Raw genomic sequence first — 20,939 nt, 5'->3', positions numbered from 1 at the left:
TAAGTCAGAGATACTCTGCAGTGAGGATGTGCAATGCCCTGGCACCGACTGGGAGTCAGCAACCATGCAGAAGTGACAGGGGGTCCACAGCCATACCAGCCTGAAGGCAATCGATCTTGGCAGAAGTGAGAGGTGCTTCCACCTTTACAGAACAGTGAGGTCGACAGGGAACCCATCCTTCTCAAGCCTTCCTCCTTCAGAAAGTTGTTTTATCTTATTATCACCACTGTCAGCAGTAGTTACCTTACTAGATGCCTACTATCTATCATGAGAATGAGCATATGCTGCACACACCCCATTCCTATTATCCACCCTGATCCTTAGGGGATACTCTAGGTGGAAATGACATCCACTTCACTCTACCTGGCAGAGACAGGATTCAGAACTGGGCAGCTCTATCTGATTCCAGAGTCCTTACCTTGTCATACGTAACCCTGACACTTGAAATCATTTAGTCAGAGCTAAAATGGCCCAGAATTAAAGATCATTTAATCCAAACGTCTTGCTCTGTACCAGAAGCTTCTGTCTGCACACCCACTATGCAGTAAGCTCTTTCTCACCTCACATGCCTGAATCCAGAAGGGACGATAGATACTAACTATTCTGAGCTGACAGCTGAGGAAACTAGAGAAGTTTAGAGACAGGATCACTATCTGGCATCACTCTCACACAAAGTCTCGACACAACTTTTTAGAGGAGAATATGGTTAAAAACAAAATACTACTAAAAATTTGAAATGTTCTTAAAGACTAACTTGGTAATTCAATATTGCTCTCGGAATTTATCCTACAGAAGTAGAAGGCAAGGCCTTCCCTGATGCTCCTGTGGGTAAGACTCTGCACCGCCAGTGCAGGGGACGTGGGTTCAATCCCTGGTCGGGGAACTAAGATCCCACGGCACAGCCAAAACAAAAGATATATGTATAAGCATCTTCAATACTGGGGAAAAGACCAAATACTTAACAACAGAGAACTACACAAATCATGCTAATTCCCATGTGACTAAGTTGCTCTGTATGTGCAGAGACAGAAAAAGCTACCCAAGACAAAATGAAAAATGTAGTCTGAACCTCTTTCATACTAATCTAGAAAGGAGAAAAATCTAAAATCTTTCTTTTAAAGGTGATAAAATCTAGAGTAATAAACAATGTGCCAATAATTATTTCAGCAGGATGGTTAGGAAATTTTTACTCTATATATATCTACTTTTTGCTTTTTATATTTTACTACTACATGAAAAGCTTATTTTATTTGTGTAAGGGGGAAGGGCAGGACAAGATCCTACAGCCTTCGAGGGGCAGAACCATGACGCATTGCCTCCCATTTCTTTCTGACACCACCCAAGCTCCAACACATTCCTAATTCTATTACCATGAGGTCACTTTTTAGGGGCATCTACAGCTTCTTTTCCCTAGACCGTTTTTCCCAACTAAAGAGGAAGACTTATCTGAGCATCTCAGTAGCCTGAAAAGGTGTAGCTCATATAATCGACAGATACAGAGCAGCCAGATTAATCTTAAAAATGCAACTCGTCATTTCCCTCCCCTGTTTAAGACTCAGAACAAAAGCTAAACTCCCATCCAAGCTTCGCATCTCAGTGCTTTTGAACATTCTGTCCCCTTCACCTGGAAAGCCAAAACCTCCACAAACAGCCAAGCTGTCCTTTTCAGATCATTAAGGGCTTTACTTAAAATATCATTTAGAGACACTTTCTCCACCCTAACCATAAGACTCCACCGCCCTTCCCCCATCAAATAACCCAGTCTTACTTTCTTCATGCCACTTACCACTGATGTTAACTGCTTACAGATTTTGGTCAGTACCTCCCACCCTCTTTCTGCTCCGTGCCAATCCTGCCAGTGCCTCCTGCCAATCCTGCCAGTGCCTCCTGCCAATCTTGTTCACTACTGTGTTCTTAGTCCTTGATACAGTGCCTGGATCACAAAAGCACTCAAGTATTTATTAAATGAATTCAGTTAGGAGCCAGAATAATGCTGCAAAAAATATATTTTAAAAGAAAAGACCTGTCAAGAACTAGTAAATGTGAATTAAATCTCCATCTGGTAGTACATCTTAAAAAAAAAAAAAAAACAACCTATTATTCAGCAAAAGACAAACTGCAATAAATTGCATTCTGTATTATAATCTACTGGCTAAAGAACCCACTTACAAGACTTAACTGCAGCCTAAAATCAAGATCATAGTTATTTTATGACCAATTCTGTGCCCTACTGTAGGCACTTAGAAAATAACAGTCCTGGTACTTAGTAGGAACACATTACAAAACTGTTAATAAAAACGGACAAAAGCAAATCCACTCTAATTCTCAAGTTTTTGATTATTTATCATTCATAACTTTGAAGTTTCCATGTTTATATCAAGACCACTTACAGGCTAAGAAGCATGCTAAAGCAGTGCCTTTTTCATGCCACTCACAGAAAATGATGAATCCTAACTGTAAGGCATGCTGAGATAAGCAGACAAGCCCAGAAAAGCCAAGGCCCCTACCAGCTGCCCCAGTGCTGACCACTGTATCACAGGAAGCTGTAAGCCAAAGTATTCTGTAATCAATTAACAAGAAAGGATACACATCTAAAAACAAGAACAAAGAATCTTCTAAAAAACCATATAGCAGCCAACATACTTCAATATTAAATGGAGACATTCAGAAACCCCATTGATACTACTCCCAAACGTAAAAGCATGCATAATGTAAATATAAATCTAGTTTCTAACATTGTGATCTCTCCCTCTGATCTGTTGACCAAATGCTCTGTTAAAATATATATATATATATACACACCCACACATATCCTCCTAAAGATATAATAAAATTAGACAGTCCAAAGTAGAAATCTACTTCTGATAGTAAAAGGTCTTTCACAGTTCCCAAGAAAAGTTTCAAAACAAACACATTCTCTTATGAATAGAGAAATTCATTATATCAGAAGAAATAATTTAAAATAAGACATATATACTTCCCCACAACACAAGAATATAATAAGAGGATTATCATTCCTGACATACAAAGAACTCCTGAAAATTAATAAGAAAATTTTCAAACTTTAATTGTGGAATATTTCATATTTTCATATTTAAGTAGAAAACCACTGGACATTATTGCTAAAAGTGTAAATTATTCATCCACAAGATGGGTCCAGGGCTTCCCTGGTGGCTCAAATGGCAAAAAATCTGCTTCCAATGCAGATAAAGTGTTAGTCGCTCAGTCATATAGGACCCCACAGCCTGTAGCCCACCAAGCTCCTCTGTCCATAGGATTCTTCGGGCAAGAATACTGGAGTGAGTTGCTATTCCCTTCTCCAGGGGAACTTTCCCATCCAGGGATCAAACCCAGATCTCTTGCATTGCAGGCAGATTCTTTATCGTCTGAGCCACCAGGGAAGAGACCCAGGTTTACTGCCTGGGTCGTTGAGATCCCCTGGAGGAGGGCATGGTAACCCACTTCAGTATTCCTGCCTGGGAAATCCCATGGACAGAGGAGCCTGGTGGGCTACAGTTCATGGGGTCGCAAAAAGTCGGATACGACTGAGTGGCTAACACTTTCATACTTCTCAAGATGGAGCCAATTACATCATCTTTTAAAAAATACTTCAAAGGACTATATGTGCTGTGTAATATCAAAAGTAAAGCAAACATTTTAAAAAAGAAGTTTAAAATGTTCATAAAGTATTTCTTGGTATTTATCCAACCTTTTCAACCCTTACATAAAAGTGTATTGTGTAAAACACGATTGTTCAGTAAGCCATTTAAAGATAACTTTGGAAACAAAAAGTTTACATGGAACCTAATTTTAAAAGCTCCTTTCTGTCCCATGATTAAAAAATAACTTTTTAGATAACTCTCTTCAAAGCTACACAAAGTAGTAGCCTCATTATGTCAAAAGACCCCTGATTGTAAACACTTCTGTGTTTATACATATATATAGTGAGACAGCCCAAGAATTTGTATTCGACAAGCTAAACATTGACCTTTTACCAGAAAGGACACAGCATATTCACAATCTCACTATGATAGCAAACTGCTATAATTTTAGGAAGCCTACAATTTGCTTAACATGAATTCTAGCCTATTCTAGAACAGAACATTCTAGAACAGGCTAGGCTCAACTGGTTTCAAGCTGCTTCCTTCTGCATTTATATGCCTTTTCTCCTCCAGTCATCCCCATTACAGAGCACCACAGAAATCAAAACACCCGGATCCTACTCTGCTCTGCTTCCTCCGCGACTCTTCCATTAAAGATATGCCAAAATGGGCTTACCCCCAAATTCCGTCGCTGAAAGACACCACTAGGGTCTACATTTTATGAAAAAAAGGAGGGGGGGGGGGAACAATTCATCAATTAATAGGTGTCATGTCTTTCCTGAGTCACTCAGTCTATATCTATCAATCATTAGTTGATCAAAATTTCCCCTAAATCTATGACTTCGAGCATAATTTCTGAGGCTGACAGCCTCCATAAGGTTCACCAAAAAGCTTGCCTTTTACTGACTTCATGCTTCATCTGTCATACTAGAATTTAAAGGTTTTGTAGTCTAAACTCTTTTTAAAGCTGAATCTATTTCAAAATGTTTGCTTTTACTACCATAGTTCACTTGTCATAAGCATTCAACCTCATTTATTCTCTGCATGAATATTCTTTTAGAAAGTCAGAGAATGATATCTATCCTATATCTAAGTTAAAAAGTGGTTTAGAAATTCTAGCAGTACTGAGTCTCGTGGGTAGTGGTTTAGTTGCTAAATCATGTCCAACTCTTTTGACTCCATGGACTGCAGCCCTCTGTTCCAGGCTCCTCTGTCCATGGAATTCTCCAGACAAGAATCCTGGACTGGGTAGCCATTTCCTTCTCCAGGGGATTTCCCGATTCAGGGACTGAACTCAGGTCTCCTGCATTTCAGGCAGATTCTTTACCATCTGAGCCACCAGGGAGTTCAGGAGCGAACAAAAGAACCACATAGAAAGCACATTGCCCTGAATTATGCAGCAAGGGGACTCAAGGAAGAGTCGAAGACCAAAACCCTGAATAATCTGCTAAGTTCTATCTTGAGATCCATTTCAGCTGCCTTCTCCAGGCCCTTCTGGTTGGTACAGTAGTGCCCCATCTTAGAAAGCTTTGCGTTCTGCAGTTTCAGTTACCCATCTGAAAATATTAAATAGAAAAGTTCAGAATGAATAACTGCTAAGCTTTAAACTGCACGCCTTTCAAAGCTTTTTGATTTCTGAGTTCATTTCAGTTCAGTCGCTCAGTCGTGTCCGACTCTTTGCGACCCCATGAATCGCAGCACGCCAGGCCTCCCTGTCCATCACCAACTCCCGGAGTTCACTCAGACTCACGTCCATCGAGTCAGTGATGCCATCCAGCCATCTCATCCTCGGTCGTCCCCTTCTCCTCCTGCCCCCAATCCCTCCCAGCATCAAAGTCTTTTCCAATGAGTCAACTCTTCACATCTGAGTAGTGTAATGAAATCTCACAGCAATTGGCCCCCTCCTGCCGGGATGTGAACCACCCCTCTGTCCAGCACACACACACACTACATATTCCACCTGCTCTGCAGTCCTTTAGGGGTCTTCTGGGTCACCAGATGGGCTGTCGCAGTATGGGAGTGCATGTTATTTCACTTAACAATGGCCAAAAGTGCAAGAGTTGTGATGCTGGCAATTCGAATATTCTCTTACTGTGCCTAGTTTATAAATTAAACTTTATCATATGTATATATGTATGTATGGGATAAAACAGTACAAGAGTTCTGAACTATCTATAGTTTCAGACACCCAAGGGGGAGTCGGGGACGGACACTTAACAAAGTATCCTTCACAGGTAAGGGGGGACTATTATGTAATTAAAATAGTATCCGGCGTGCTTCAAACAAGGACAGAATAAGTACCTTCTTAATAGCCAGCTTCTTCAAGGAAGACTTCCAAAACTCATCTCTTTCTCTCCTAGACTGTAACTCAGCACTTTTTCACACTGTGGAGTGTGACCCCTAGGTGTTCAGAATATCATTTTCATGAGTTATGACCAGCTTTCTCAAGTACGGTAGAGCAGCACGTATCCACATAGCAGAGTTAAATACTACTTTGAGAAATCTCTGACTCAGGTACACACACATCATAAAATGTATTCCTTAGTATAGATCACTACTAAGTCTGAAAACTCCTGGTGTAATTATAAAGCTCAGAATCCCTACCAGAGCATTCACTGAGGTCTCAAGCGCATTTATCCACTCAGAATATATCTCCTTGCGCTTGAATGATCAGTTTTTTAAAGGATCCATGTAGTCTTAGATTGTCTTAGTTTTACCAATGAACTCTCTCCATGTGTCTGCTAATTCCACCTTATGTTAGGTACTAAAATAGTCATTTCTGCTAATTCATGTGATTCTTCCAGTTTTCATGTATTTCACTGCCAAGCAGACTCAAAGAAACTCAGTATACTAACCTTTCATTCTTTTCTCAGGTTCCATTAGTTATTTTGTGAGCTTATTTATCATTCTCATAAATGACAGAACGATCTCTGTTCATTTCCAAGGCAAACCATTCAGTATCACAGTAATCCAAGTCTATGCCCCAACCACTAATGCTGAAGAAGCTGAAGTTGACCGGTTGGTTCTATGAAGACCTACAAGACCTTCTAGAACTAACACCAAATAAAGATGTCCTTTTCATTATAGGGGACTGGAATGCAAAAGTAGGAAGTCAAAAGATACCTGGAGTAACAAGTTTGGCCTTGGAGTACAAAATGAAGCAGGGCAAAGGCTAACAGAGTTTTGCCAAGAGAGCACACTGATTATAGCAAACACCTTCTTCCAACAACACAAGAGATGACTCTACACATAGACATCACCAAATGGTCAATACCAAAACCAAATTGATTATATTCTTTGCAATCTAAGAAGGAGCAAAGTCAGCAAAAGGAAGACCAGGAGCTGACTGTGGCTCAGATCAAGAACTCGTCATTGCAAAATTCAGACTTAAAGAAAGTAGGGAAAATCCACTAGATCTCTCAGGTGTGACCTAAATCAAATCCCTTATGATTATACAGTGGAGGTGACAAACAGACTCAAGGGATTAGATCAGACAGAGGTGCTGAAGAACTATGGATGGAGGTTTGTAAAACTGTACAGGAGGCAGTGATCAAGACCATCCCCAAGAAAAAGAAATGCAAGAAGGCAAAATGGTTGTCTGAGGAGGCCTTATAAATAGCTGAGAAAAGAAGAGAAGTGAAAAGGCAAAGGAGAAAACGTTAGATATACCCATCTATAGCTATGGAACCCAGAGTTCCACAGAATAGCAACGAGAGATGAGAAAGCCTTCTAAAGTGAACACTGAAAAGAAATAGAGAAAACCAACAGAAAGGGAAAGACTAGAGATCTCTTCAAGAAAATCAGAGATACCAAGGGAATATTTCATGCAAAGATGGGCACAATAAAGGACAGAAATGGTATGGACCTAACAGAAGCAGAAGATATTAAGAAGAGGTGGCAAGAATACATAGAAAAACTGTACAAAAAAACGTTTTAATGACCCAGATAACCACCATGGTGTGATCACTAGAGCCAGACAGTCTGGAGTGCGAAGTCAAGTGGGCCTTAGGAAGCATCACTACAAACAAACCTAGTGGAGGTGATGGGATTCCAGGTGAGCTATTTCAAATCCTAAAACATGATGCTATGAAAGTGCTGCATTCAATATGCCAGCAAATTTGGAAAACTCGGCAGTGGCCACAGGACTGGAAAAGGTCAGTTTCATCCCAATCCCAAAGAAGGGCAAAGCCAAAGAATATTCAAACTATAGCACAATTGCACTCATTTCACATGCTAGCAAGGTAATGCTCAAAATCCTCCAAGCTAGGCTCCAACAGTACATGAACCAAAAACTTCCAGATGAACAAACTGTATTTAGAAAAGGCAGAGGAACCAAAGATCAAATTGCCAACATCTGCTGGATTATAGAAAAAGCAAGGAAATTCCAGGAAAACATCTACTTCTGCTTCACTGACTTTGCTAAAGCCTCTGACTGTGTGGATCACAACAAACTGTGGAAAATTCTTCAAGAGATAGGAATACCAGACCACCTGACCTGCCTCCTTAGAAATATGTATGCAGGTCAGGAAGGAACAGTTAGAACCGGAAATGGAACAACAGAATGGTTCCAAATTGGGAAGGAGAACGTCAAGGCTGTACTCTGTCACCCTGCTTATTTAACTTAAATGCAGAGTACATCATGGGAAATGTCAGGCTGGCTGAAGCACAAGCTGGAATCAACACTGCTGGGAGAAATATCAATAACCTCAGATACGCAGATGGTACCACCCTTACGGCAGACAGCAAAGAGGAACTGAAAAGCCTCTTGATGAACGTGAAAGAGGAGAGTGAAAAAGCTGGTTTAAAATTCAACATTCAAAAAAACCAAGATCACGGCATTCAGTCCCATCACTTCATGGCAAACAGATGGGAAAAAAATGGGAACAATGACAGACTATTTTCTTGGGCTCCAAAATCACTGAGGACGGTGACTGCAGCCATGAAATTAAAAGACACTTGCTCCTTGGAAGAAAAGCTATGACCAACCTAGACAGTATATTAAAAAGCAGAGAGATTACTTTGCCAACAAAGGTCCACAGAATCAAAGCTATGGTTTTTCCAGTAGTCATGTATGGATGTGAGAGCTGGACCATAAAGAAGACCAAGTACCACAGAATTGATGCTTTCGAACTATGGTGCTGGAGAAGACTCTTGAGAGTCCCTTGGACTGCAAGGAGATCCAACCAGTCCATCCTAAAGGAAATCAACCCTAAATATTCACTGGAAGGACTGATGCTGAAGCTTCAATACTTTGGCCACCTGATGCGAAGAGCTGACTCACTGGAAAAGACATTGATGCTGGGAAAGATTGAGGCCAGGAGGAAAAGGGAGTGACAGAGGATGAGATGGTTGGCTGAACAGCATCACTGAGTCAATGGACATGAGCTTGATCCAGACACAACTAAGCGACTGAACAATGAACATTTATCATTCAAATTTACTGTGACAATATCTACTGCAGTGGATTCACTGACAGGAACTTGAGACCATTCTCTAACACTGATTGGGCTACATGGCTCACTAACTGTTAAATACTGTGACATTTTTAAGGCATGGAACTTATACTCCCATGATGAAGTCTCATTTCAACATATATGTAAATATATTTATCTGTTTGGTTGTGCCAAGTCTTAGTTTCCAGCATGCCAAATCTGTTCTTTTCCCCGGTTGCAGCGTGTGGGATCTTAGTTCCCTGACCAGGAATCATGAGTGTGATGTCTTAACCACTGGACCACCAGGGAAGCCCCTACAAAGCCTCATTACTAAATTAGTTTACTCCATGTTGAAGTGGTAATATTTCGTTCTCTCCCAAAACTGCCCTTCCTCTTTATCGTCTCATTTATCACTCCTTATAATGATCGTTGTTGCTGTAAGATCTTCTGTTTCCTATTCTTTTCTGCTTTTAAAGGAAATACCAAATAAGAGTGTGGGGTTAAATCTATGTCACTGAACTTAATGCACATTCCACTCCCAATTTAAATCCTTCTCCAAAGTGGACGTGAGAAAGATTATCCTCACTCAGAGTCTCGTAATTTTTTTTTAACCTTCTCTTTTGGAGAGTTCCAGAGATTAAGTCTCTGGATAGCAAGCATGAGAACTTCAAAACATACAAAGTAGGCTTCCGGAAGTCTTCGAAGGCAGCCTCTATGTAGAAAAATTCTACATGCCTCTACTGAGCTTTGGGTTCTTTGCGATGTCCTTCAGGTAAAACTCTTCCCATAAAACCTCCTTTCTTTGCTTCCTAAAGAATTTACCACTCTCTCTTGTTTTTTTATATTGCTATTATTCACATGCATGCTATTAATAGCCCTTCCCTAGTTATTCACGTCTGCATCCCTATTTGACTATAAGCACCTTGAGGACAGCACACACATGCCTCTCTGTTTCCCTGTTTCCCCAGAACTTACTATTAGCACAACATGTGACTCAAAGAAGTTATTCAACGAAGACTTCAAATCAATGAGATGGTTGTTGCAGAATCCACAACATAGTAAACATTTAGATTTATGTAAATTATTAAGGGAAAGGGCTATTTTTAATATGTAATATAAGATTATAACCACAAGCAAGGATCCATGAAAAATACAAATAACTTAACAAAGACTAGTTATCTGAACAGTAACAATATTGGTTTGTTCTCTATTTTGACACCTGCCAAAACTGACTAGGAAATGAGATATATTCACCAAAAATGAATTTCTTAAAATTCTGTACCAACTATACAGCAAGAATGATAACATTAGTCCATTGCTACTGAGTTCTTGACATTTCAGCAGGTACGATACTACTGAGGTACAGACTACAACATGCAGAGTAATATTGAAATTGTCACATTTCACTATGTAAGCATCAGTTCTTTAATTAAATCTCTCATTTAAGCCTCCCAAGAACTCTATGAGAGATACTATTATCCTGATTTTGGAGATAAAGAAACTGAAGAGCAAGAAAGTTAAAAAAACTGTCCAAGGTTACACAGTAAGATAGAGAGCCAAGATTACTGACAGAATATCTAAGGTCAAAAGCACTCACAAGTTTTGCCAGAGCTTTATCACACTATCACTCTTTATTGTTCAGGCAGATAAGATCAGTGCATTTGGGTGGCAGGCTGAGATGAGGTGCCAGATTTCAACCCTGTGGCTGCCTGCTCTAGCTTCCTGCTACTGGCTTCTTCCTTCCACCCTGATCATTTGTTTTTATTACACTTTTATTTAAAATATGATATAATTAAATTTGGGGAGGGGCATAAAAGAGGAAAGTTACCCATAACCTTATTCATCCTAACAAAACATTTTTGGATACTATCTCCTAATATTAGAAGCGTGGTACATGGATATCTGTTCAGAATCTACTTGCCCCTTTTATTAGCTGTGTGGCCTTTTGCCAAATTACTTAATTTCCCCCATACTAATTTTTTCACTCAGTCACATTACGGAGCAACTACTATGTACCAGACACTGTTTTACTCTACATGCCTGAGTTAACTCAGTGAATTAGAGACAAAGACTCCTGATCTCCGGAGAAGTGGATCTTCTAGAGGACACACACCAAACAAAGTAAATTATATAACATGATAGCGGGTGGTAAGTGCTGGGGGAAGGGAGACAAGTTGCAATTTATATAATGAGGTCAGAGTCAGAGTCGGTCTCACTGAGGAGGTGGAGTTGGGTGAGGAAGTCAGGAGTCTGACCTGCAAGCAGCTGAGGGGACAGACAAGGCAGAAGGAGCAGCCAGTGAAAACCTCCAGGAGGAGTGTCCCGTGCACAATCAGCAAAGATCATGGAGCTCAGTGAAGTGAGAGTACATCTGGGGGAGGGGGCAATGCGGTCACCCAGGTCACCACTGGAAGGACTCTGCCTTTTACTGAGGGAAATGGGAAGCCACTGAAAAGTTTCGAGCAGAGAAGACACACAACCAAAGTCTTAGAAGGACTAGCCCAGTTGCTACACTGTAAATAAACTACATGCGCAGTAGACATCCAACTATGAAGTTCAGAAGATGTCTGTGCTGAAGGATTAACCGTAAAAAGGGGTAATAATACTGAGTTTTCATGAAAATGGTTCAGTGTTTGTAAACGGCTGTGCCTAACGCTAATATTGCTGTAGCTTCTGCCTTACCAAGGCCACTCAGCATGGAGAATGAGAGTGGCGGAAAACAAGCCTGTGCCTCAGTGTGCCGTGTATGCAGACAGACCAGGCTGAAGGAAGGGTTTCTCCTAAATCCCGTGAAGTGGGTGGTTCTGGGAGCTGAGCTACAGACTTTCACTATTTAGCAATGCTGTCTTTGGGTCTAACTGTGGCCTCAATCCTTGTCCATACGTGTACATAGGCACAACTGCTGTCTCAATCCAAACAGTTACATTATTCTCCTTCCAACTTTAAATATTTGATAATTCTTTGTCTAATCATACCCCATTGTGTTGCATATAATTCATCCTTAACCTATTCTTTTAAGTCACTTTTTTTTTCCAGAGCTAAAAGTCTCTGAAATCAGAACATATGAAAAAAAACAATGCTGTCCCTTACTTGTCCCAACAGAGAACCGGAGAAGAACACCATCAGGTACGTGAGTATTCTGCTCCATAACCTAGGTATGAGATACTAGGTCAGAAGGTAAGAATTATGGACGAATGCTGCTACTCTCACAAGGTTAATATTTTAAAATTGGTCTGGGATGAATTTTTGTCTTTAAGATAAGCTTATTTTCTGAAGCAACTCGTGGCTATTTTCTCTGATCTTTTTTACCGCGGGGTGGCGGGGTGGCGGGGTGGCGGGGTGGGGTAGGGGGTTAGGGTAGGTTTAACCCGGAAGAGGAGGGTTGTGTTATTTCACTATCTTAGAAATGACAAAGACTTCTGAAAGTTTAGAGAGGGTAAAGATACAGACTGATAAAGGCAACACCAATGGGTGTAACTTTCTTAAGAATTTCACATTAGGTCAGCTTTCCATCAGCAGGCTGGGTATTAAGTAAGATTATTTTGTGTTTTTACACTCCATGGAAGAAAAGGAGCACTCAACCGCCTAATTCCCAAAGAGGTCTCTTAAACTCTTCTAATAAGGTGGCTCAGGTCTTTATTCCTGGAAAAAGTAACACAGAGGGTCTCTACACTGGGAGGTTTCAGGTACAGTTGAGAGCATGGGTGCTATTCTGAAAACCATGCTAACTGAATGCCTGAAAGCAGAGACCAAAGAGCTCCTTCCACAGCTGGGCAACCAGGCTCAAAAAAAACCCCAACATTAGCTCCCCTACCTTACGATGAAGCTCAAAGACAATAAGCCTAACCCAAGCGTTCAAAGATTCCAATCAGCTATTTAGTCCAATCCTTTTAGAAATAAGACTGCCAAGGATTACCAGACACTTTAACATGGATGATAAAGACCAAAACACAATAAGAAACACATACACCCCTGCATGACTTGAGCTATCAGATTAACTGAAATTATCAGAACAGAGCCCATCAAATGCTCATTACATTCAATTTTACAGTAACGGGGTAACAGAAAATTTCACAAACTTCTAGAGAAAAAAAATAAAAGGAATCAGGAATGGGAATGCCTTCAAACTTATCAACACTGGAAGCTAGAAAAATAATGAAGAAAAGACTTCTGAATTCCAAAGGGAAACTATTTCCAATTTAGAATAATCACCGAAACTATTGTAGAAAAGAGGTATTTTCTGACATTTACTACTATTTTACCCTTCAAGATCCATGTCTCAAGGGATTTGTTACATAATTAAGAATAAATCAAGAAAGAGATGAGATATAGGAAAAGGGGCATCTAACACAAGAAAGAAGCAAAACAAAATCCCTAGGCCAGTGGGCAGAAATCTCTGAATCACACCTGTGCATCAGGGACAAGAATCCATAACTGTGTGACCCTCTGTAGCACCGTGAACTGCCACCAACAACACTCACCTGCACAATGGCCTTTTCTTTTCTTCACAGACAGAGTAGAGAGAGGGGAGGGGGAGAGAGGTAAGGGAAGAGCAGAAGGGAGAGAAGAGATAGAAGGAAACAGCGCACATTTTTAGTTTTACATGATCCTATACTCTCCATATTTTTTTAAACTGAAGTATAGCTGATTTACAACGTTGAGTTAATTTCTGCTGTACAACAAAGTGACTCAGTTATACATACATATATTCTTTTTTATATTCATTTCCATTATGGTTTATCACAAGATGCTGAAGTTCCCCATGCTATATCATAGGACCCTGTTTGCCCACACTATATATAATTTTTGCATCTGCCAAGCTCAAACCTGCACTCCATCCCTCCCCAAGCCCCTCCCGCTGGGCAACCACAGGCCTGTTCTGCGTCTGTGAGTCCATCTCTGTTCTGTAGATAAGCTCATTTGCACCATACTTGAGAGTCCACATACGGGTGGCATCATGCAGCAGCAGCCTTTTCCTGACTTACTTCACTCAGTGTGATAATATCTGACACCATCCACGTTGCTGCAAACGGCATTCTTCTTCTCTGCTGCTGTATGTATTCCAGTGCGTGCGTGTCTGTGTGCACATCTTCATCATCCACTCATCTGTCAAAGGGCATTTAGGCTGTTCCCGTGTCTTGGCTTTTGTGAAGAGTGCTGCTGTGAAGAAAGGGGTGCACGTATCTGCCCAGGAGTGGGATTGCTGGGCCATGTGCATGCATCATGCGTTCACTTCAGTCGTGTCTGACTCTTTCTGACACCATGGACCACAGGTTGCCAGGCTCCTCTGGCATGGGATTCTCCAGGCAAGAATACTGGAGAGAGTTGCCATGCCCTTCTCCAGGGTATCTTCCCAACCCAGGGATCGAACCAGTATCTCCTATGTTTCCTGCACAGCAGGCAGATTCTTTTACCCACTGAGCCACTTGGGAAGTCCTGATGGATCATATGGCAACTCTATTTTTATTTTTTTGAGGAACCTCCATACTGTTTTGGCTGCATCAACTCACATTCCCACAAACATTGTAGGCACGTTCCCTTTTCTCCATACCCTCTCCAACATTTGTTACTTGTAGACTTTTTTAATGATGAGCATTCTGACTGATGTGGAGTGATATCTTATTATAGTTCTGATTTGCCTTTTTCTAAAAATTAGCGATGTTGAGCATATTTTCACATGCCTGAAGGCCATCTGTCTGTCTTCTTTGGAGAAATGCCTATTTAAGTTTCTTATGCCCATTTTTTGATTGAGTTGTTTTTTATTCTTGAGTTGTATATTTGTATAGTTTGCAAATTAAGCCCTTGTTGGTCTCATCATTTGCAAATACTTTCTCTCCATCTATAGGTTATATTTTCATTTTATTTGTGGTTTTCTTTGCTCTACAAAGGGCTTCTCTTGTGGTTCAGCTGGTAAAGAGTCTGCCTGCAATGCAGGAGGACCTGGGTTCGATCCCTGGGTTGGGAAGATCCCCTGGAGAAAGGAAAGGCTACCCACTCAAGTTTTCTTGGGGCCTGGGGCTCCCTTGTTGCTCAGCTGGTAAAGAATCTGCCCCTAAAGTGGGAGACCTGAGTTTGATCCCTGAGCTGGGAAGATCCCCTAGAGAAGAGAAAGGCTACCCACTCCAGTATTGTGGCCTAGAGAATTCCATGGACTGTATAACAGTTGGACATGACTGAGTGACTTTTTCTTCTTTCTTTGCTGTACAAAAGCTTATAAGTTTGATTTATCTTTGCTTCTATTTCTACTGCCTTGAGAGACTGACCTAAGAAAACATCAGTACAATGTATGACATGATCCTATACCCCTTAAAGTACACTCTTCCTTATACAGGAGCTAGTGAGAGCTGGGCTGCACCTTGACATATTCTGGGTGGTCGATCAACATGAACAGAATATTCGGTCTAGCAATACAGGGTTTCCCAAAGCATGGGCCATACATTATTCATGGTTTAAAAGGTGATTTTAGAGGATTTGTGAACATGACATAAAATAACACTGAATCAATCAGATAAAGATTATGATAAAGAAGAATTACCAGTTTGGGATCTTTAATACCTCTTTAACACTTCTTAATTGCCATTAAAAAAAGAAAAAAGCCACTGACAAACTCTAACTAAAAATTAATACTGTTGTTTTTATTATATTAAAATAGCAGCAAAGGAATACAGTACTATACGCAATCCCCATTCTCCTGGCAGCTTCTTTTGGATTCATTTTGACTGTATTTTCAAAGTGCACATAACATAGTTCCCTCCATTTCTGTGCAAAAGAAGTCAACGCAAGAGAGTAAGCCATCACCATCCATCCTTGATGCTTTGCTCCTGCAATTTCAGGTGATGCTAGCACCAAGCCCTGACCTCTATAACTCTACAGTCTCAAACTACTTTACTATTTTTAAAGTTAAAATTCCAGGAATACCCAGGCGGTCAGTCCAGTGGTTAGGACTCCACAGGAGGCACAAATTCAATCCCTGGTCGGGGAACTTAAGATCCCACAAACTGCAAGGCATCGCCAAAAAACAAAAAAGCAGTGAGCCATTTTAAGAGAATACATTAAATAAGCACTACTATAGGTGGTTCTCTGTTCTGGTAAAAGTCAGGAAGAGAGCACCTCAATGACTGAAAGCGGTGAAACAGTAGTCTAGCAGAGGCAATACATTCTTTAAAAAACTGACCCTGTAGTCTGCCACTACTTATCCTTCAGGCTTTTAAGCAAGTCTGAGCAATAAAATCCTAGTAATTGAATCTAGAGGGTTTCTCAGCCTAACGATCCTCTCTTCCTCCTAAGAGACTTTCGTTATCCGGCACTTGCAGAGATTTCTTCTATCTTCTCCACCTGCTTTCTGGCTTCTGTTCTTCCTCCTGCCTCAAAACCATGGATGCACCTGAAGACTTCTAACTTCCCAAGTGTTCCACAGCCTTTCCAACCTGGCCTACACACACTGCCTCCATCAGTGAAAAGCGCGGCAAACAACACTGTTGTCTCTCAACCCCACATTCCTCTTTTGAGAACTTCATTCCTTCATCCACAGGAATAACCCCCAAGCAGCGACGTTTATCTGTTTATATTCATGACCCCACCCCTTGAGGCCCCACTACAACTGAATGGAACAAGCAAGCGGAAACTTGCTTTGAAACTGAGAGACTATAAAGAATGATCCTTTGAACCGAGAACATAGAAACTCAAGAGCTATAAGAATGTTGGTCCATGTATGTTCAAAGCAGTCAAAGCAAGTTTGCTATTAAGAGAAGAATATTCTGCAAGCTGACCTACAGATTCAACACAATCTCTAACGGAACAGGCTTCTTTGCCAGCTTCTTAGTAGATATTGCCAAGCTGACTCTAAAATACATATGAAAATTCAAGGGACCCAGAATAGCCGAAATAATCTGGAAAAAGAACAAAGTTTGAGGAATCATACTTACCAATTTCAAAGCTTACTACACAAAGCTACAGTAATCAATGTGGTACTGGCATAACGATAGTCATTTAGAGCAACAGAGCAGAAATGAGGGGGGCACCAGACAATTCATTATCCACATGCAAAAGAATGGAGCTGGACCCCTACTTCAGAGACTATGCAAAAATGAAACCAACAGATGAAGACCTGAATAATGTAAGAGCTAAAACTATACAACACTTAAAAGAAAACAAAAGAGGAAATCTGGATGACCTTGAACTTGCCAGTGGTTTTTAAGATATAATACTAAAGACACAAGCAATGAAAGAAAAACAGATAAAATAGACTTTATCAAAATTAAAAACTTCTTGCTTCAAAGAACACAATCAAGAAAATAAAAAGATAATCAAGTCTGGCAGAAACCAATGCAATTCTGTAAAGCATTTACCCTTCAATTAAAAATAAATTAATTAACTGAGAAAAGGGGGGGAAATCTGCAAATCATGTAACTCATAAGGGATTTGCATCTAGAATATAAATATTCTATAGAATACAGGCTAAAGAATTCTTAGAACCCAATAATAAAAAGACAACCCAATTTCAAGACGGGCCAAGAATCTGCATAGACATTTTTCCAAAAAAGACACAGAAACAGTCAAGAACATGCAAAGGTGCTCAACATTACTAATCTTTAAGGAAACAAAAAATCAAAAACATAATAAGCACTTTACATGACTATTATCAAAAAGAGAGAAAGAAAAAGGGAGAAAGGAAGGGAGGGAGGGAAGTGTTGGCAAGGATACAGAGCAAGTGAAACTCTTGTAAACTGCTGGTGGGAAATGTGAAATGGTGTATGGCCTCTACAGAAAACAGTATGGTACTTCCTCAAAACATCAGAGTTACTGTACGGTCCAGCAAGTCCACATCTGGATGCAGACCCAAGAGAACTGAAAGCAGGAACTCAAAATACTTGCACACCCATATTCACAGTACTATTCCCAACAGCCAAAAGGTGGGCACAAGCCAAGTGTCCACTGACCAGTGAAATGATAACAAAACATGCTATACACATACAAGGAAGTTATCATTCAGCCTTAAAAAGCAAGAGGATTTTAATACATGCCACAGCATGGATGAACCTTGAGGATATTATGCTAAGTGAACCAAGCCAGTCATAAAGGGACAAATATCCTATGACTCCACTTACATGGCATACCTAGAGTAGTCAAATTCATAAAGAAAGTAGGATTGCAGTTCACAGGGACAGGAGTGGGGAGTCAGGCAGGGAGGTTAAGGGTACAGAGTTTCAGTATGGGATGATGGAAAAGTTCTGGAGATGGATGGTGGTGATGGCTGCAACACACTGTAAAGGTACTTAATGCCACTGAACTGTGCAGAGATTTATATTATGTATGTGGTGCTGCTGCTAAGTCGTTTCAGTCGTATCCGACTCTTGTGTGACCCCAGAGACAGCAGCCCACCAGGCTCCCCCATCCCTGGGATTCTCCAGGCAAGAACACTGGAGTGGGTTGCCATTTCCCTCTCCAATGTGTGAAAGTGAAAAGTGAAAGTGAAGTCACTCAGTTGTGTCCGACTCCTAGCGACCCCATGGACTGCAGCCTACCAGGCTCCTCCGCCCATGGAATTTGCCAGGCAAGAGTACTGGAGTGGGGTGCCATTGCCTTCTCCGATGTATATGGTGCATGGTGGTAAATTTGTTATATTTTACCACAACAAATTTTTTTTACAAATAATGTTTATAGTTGCCTAAACCTACCATGTTTTTTTTTAAAGATAGCATGTCAAAACACCATCAAAGTCACTGATAGTAAATCTGGAGGCTCTGGGAAAGCCCATGCATCTCCCTGGACCTCATGGTTTCATCTTAAAAAACAGGTGCAAAGGACTAAATCAGACCTACCCTAACTTGGAGTCTCAGAACTCCTGTGAACCCCAAATGTCACAAAATTGGGGTGGCCAAAAAGTTCGCTGGGGTTTTTCCATAATATGTTACAGGAAAACCCAAATGAGCTTTTTGGCCAAACCAATTAAAAAAAAGAAAAACTCCTCCGGGAATTCCCTGGTGGGCCAGTGGTTAGGACTTCATGCTTTCACTACTTTCAATCCTTGGTCAAGGAACTAAGATTCCAAAAACCATAAAAATAAAACATCTGGTTACCTGCAATATTTCCAAACTAAAACTAATAATCTATTCTTTTACCTTCCAAAAATCCACTCGGAGCAACAAAAATCATCAGGCTTCTTTATCTACTGCAGACTGGAGCTACAGGACTTCAGAGCAGACTTGCAAGTTATCAGGACCTTTGATGTTGCTGCTGTTATGAAGTCACTCAGTTACATATAACTCTCTGCAACCCTATGAGTTGTAGCCCACCAGGCTCCTCTTTCCATGGGATTCTCCAGGCAAGAATACTGGAGTGGGTTGCCATTTCCTACTCCAGGGGATCCTCCCAAACCTGAGTCTCCTGCTTGGCAGGAGGATTCTTTTCCACTCAGCCACTTGGGAAGTCCATTAGAACCTTAGGACATCAGAAAGTTCACAGGAGCATTATGCCTAACAGCCAAAAGGTAGAAACAGCACAAATATCCATCCAGTGATGAATGAATAAATAAAATGTGGTACAGTCACCCCTAGGTATCTGCAAGGGATTTGTTCCAGGATCCCCTGCAGATAACAAAGTCCAAGGACACTCAAGTACATTATATTCAATGGTGTAATATTTGCATAAAAACTACACACATCCTTCCAAACTTTAAATCATCTCTAGATTACTTACAAGCAATTGAACAACAACAAGATTACCTTCAATATTTAATGCAATGCAAATGATATGTATATAGTTGCCTTGACAAAGGAACAAATTCAAGTTCTGCTTTTTGGAACTTTCTGGTATTGCCTTCGGGTAAACAGCATTTCCCAGGGAACCTCTTCAGAGTAACGAGCCCCACACAAGCTCACATTTCACTGGCCTCCAGTGAGTCACTGTGAACAAATCATTACGTCCAAATGGTTGGCCTTTACAGACTGACTGAAGCAAATCAGGCTCTCCACTAGAGCTAACGATGAGATCAGTCTCATTAAAACTGAGTGCCTACGTAATAGAGAATAAGGGCTGACAGTTCCTCAGAGAAAAATATGGGTACAGTTACAATGAAAGGGGGTAATAGAAACAAACAACAGGTGTCCACTTCACCAGTTTTCAGGTGACAATCACCAAGATCAAGGGTTTGTTGAAGGAAGGAGCGTAAGAGATATATCCTTAAATTGACCTACTGTGCATACTCTTAAAGGTAGAATCAAAACTCAGGTAATACCTTTAACTTCAAGCTTCTCAAATACTGCCACTATTTGTAAACACACGCACGCACAACAAATCAGGCAAGCGACATGGGTCTTCTTAAGCTCTTGTCACTCTGTTCTTCAGCAAATCTTAGGGGAAGATCCTTGAGCAGGGAGGGGACAAAATACCACGTTTTCTTGTTCAATCGCTTCTGTGGAACACATCTATCACTAGGACCAGGAAAATGGAATTTCCAGAAAGCAAAATATGAGAAAATATAAAAGGAACAGACTTGACAGATTTAAAAAAAAAAAAAAAAACCAGCAACTTTCAACCATCTACTACGAGCTAGGTGCTAAGCATATAGGTATTCAAATGCTATTTCCTTTAATCCACATAACCTCAAGTTACCTGCCTCTTCTGCCCACCCTCCCAAAAAAAAAGAGTTGGAAGAGATGACTTATATTGACGCTTCTAGCTCTAACACCTTGTAATGATTCTACTGCCGTGAAAATATGACAAATACTACAATTTTCTGATACAGAATATCCTTCCCTAGTTTTCCAAACAGACTATATGGCAACCTTCTCTTAATGATTTATAAGTTACTGTAATGAGTAACCTCTGGTTATCTACAAAATATAAATACAGCAGATTTTCCAAAAAAACAATAATTTTACTCAGATTTGAGTTGGGGAGGTTA

At 40.6% G+C, this 20,939-nt stretch overlaps 1 protein-coding gene across 1 annotated transcript in view; it reads right to left on the bottom strand.

The window, feature by feature from the left end:
* RAF1 (Raf-1 proto-oncogene, serine/threonine kinase) overlaps window positions 1–20,939 on the bottom strand; it is a 74,241-nt gene that overhangs the window by 31,922 nt on the left and 21,380 nt on the right. The window lies entirely within an intron of this gene.

This window comes from Capricornis sumatraensis, chromosome 10 (assembly GCF_032405125.1).
Source record: "Capricornis sumatraensis isolate serow.1 chromosome 10, serow.2, whole genome shotgun sequence".
NCBI classification, from domain to species: domain Eukaryota; kingdom Metazoa; phylum Chordata; class Mammalia; order Artiodactyla; family Bovidae; genus Capricornis; species Capricornis sumatraensis.
This window is presented reverse-complemented; position numbering and strand designations above follow the sequence as displayed.